This window comes from Perca flavescens, chromosome 2 (assembly GCF_004354835.1).
Source record: "Perca flavescens isolate YP-PL-M2 chromosome 2, PFLA_1.0, whole genome shotgun sequence".
In the NCBI taxonomy this organism is placed as follows: domain Eukaryota; kingdom Metazoa; phylum Chordata; class Actinopteri; order Perciformes; family Percidae; genus Perca; species Perca flavescens.
Window position 1 is genome coordinate 337,273 of NC_041332.1, and position 2,252 is coordinate 339,524.

Sequence of the window (2,252 nt, forward strand, 5' to 3'; positions counted from 1 at the left end):
CCCTACACCGCTTTGTAAAGTTTTATAAAATAATCCATCATGCCAAATTGAGTCAAATGCTTTCCTAAAATCAACAAAACAAGCAAAGATTTTACCTTTGTTTGCTTGAATAACATGTTTGTTGATTAGGGTGTGTAGGGTGGAGATGTGGTCAGTGGTACGGTGTTTTGGTAAGAAGCCAATCTGACCTTTACTCAGGACATTGTGTTCGGTAAGGAAGGCCTGTAGACGGGCGTTTAGAATACAGCAGAAAACCTTCCCCAGGTTACTGTTCACACAGATGCCTCGGTAGTTATTGGGGTCGAATTTGTCTCCACTCTTAAAGATGGGGGATATAAGCCCTCTGTTCCAGACCTCAGGGAAGCAGCCAGCTTGGAGAACGAGATTGAACAGCTTTAGAAGGGCCTTCTCCAGCTCGGGGGTGCTGTGTTTCAGCATTTCAGTCCTGATGCTGTCAGGTCCACATGCTTTCTTTGGTTTTAGTTTATGGAGTGTGTGTGCTAATTCCTCTTGGGTGATTTCATAGTCAAGTGGGTTTTGACTGTCTTTTATGATTTTTTCAAGGGAGTGTAACTTTTGTGTAATGACTTGTTGGCCAATTGTAAGATTATCTGATGGGATTGTGTTGTAAAGATTTTCAAAGTAATTCCTCCATGTTTCTCCGTCTTTCAGAGGTGTGTCTTGGTTTGGTTTTGGGTTTAGGTTATTCCATTTTTCCCAAAACTGATTCTGGCTTATTGAGATTTCAATTTCTTCTAGGGTTTCATTATAGTGTGTTTGTTTTTTCTTCTGGATCATATGCTTATATTCTTTAAGTTTGCTGCAGTAGTTTTCTCTAATTTCTGGGTTGTTTGGTTGGCGGTGTTTTTGGTTGGAGATTTTTCGGAGGTTTTTCCGCATCAGTTCACACCATTTTTCTTTGTGGGTTTTGTTTTTGGGTTTAGGATTACCCCTCAAGAGGTTAGCTTTGAGGGCAATCCTGTGATATAGTTCATTTATTTGATTTACTGCCATAGTTGCATCTGCCTGATTTGGAGTGAATGTTGTTACTAAAAAGTTGTTATTGAGATTAGTAATTTCAACTGAGCTAGCTGCTTTGGTGAATTCAGACACACTGGCAGATGTCCATTTATAGGACAGATTGAGTTTTACAAGTTTTTTAGTGTCTATAATTTGTATTTCCTGTGTTCTTTTCAGATATACATTTATTTGACAGTGGTCTGAAAGTGGTAACTGTGGTCTTACAGTGAATGCGTTGATGGAGGAGGGGTCCATGTCCGTAATTGCGTAGTCGACTACACTAGACCCAAGAGCTGAGCAGTATGTGAACCGGCCTAATGAGTCCCCTGTCATCCTACCATTCAGAAAGTACAGGCCTAGGCCTCGACACAGAAGCACTAGCTCTTTACCATTTCTATTAATAATAGAGTCAGGGTTGTGTCTAGATTTCATCTGATTTTCTAAGATTGGTGATGTAATGAATTTGTTATCTTTCTCACTTATTTTGACTATTTCATTTTCCAAACCTGTTCTAGCATTAAAATCCCCACATAGCAGCACGTTGCCCTGAGCCTGGAAATGGCTGCATTCTGAGTTAAGGTCAGTGAAGAACTCTTCTTTAAAGTATGGCGATTCTGCAGGTGGGGCGTACACTGCACAGATGTAGAGGTCATTTTCATGACTTACAACTCCTTTACTCAGCTTTAACCACACTCGAGTTGGTTCTTTCTTTTTGACCGATAGATATGGTGTCAGACATTCCTTAAACCAGATTATAACACCCCCTGAGTCTCTGCCACGTTTGATGTTTTTGTATTTTAAAGATGGTAAGATAATTTCTTTATAGCCTGAGGGACAGTGAGTACTTAAATCTGTTCTACACCAAGTTTCCAATAGAACAATAATGTCATGGTGTTTGATACTGAGTACAAAGTCAGAGTTAAGACTTTTGGCTCCAAACATGGATGAATGAAGCCCCTGGATGTTCCAGGAGGTTATGGAGAATGATCTCGTCATGTATATTTTGTATATTCTTGGTTATTGAGTCATTGAAAGAGAAATTAAAAAGAAAGAAATAGTCACAAATAAATACATATGGGTATTCTTCCCTTTTTTTTTTTTTTTTAGCCTAATTTCTGGAAGATGAGTTGAAGCAGTTGTCTGACTTCTCCGATGTCGGTACAGACTGGGTGTTTATTACCTTGGAGTATGTCTGAGTAGGTTGTGTGGTGATGTAAAGCTCCACAGCAGTG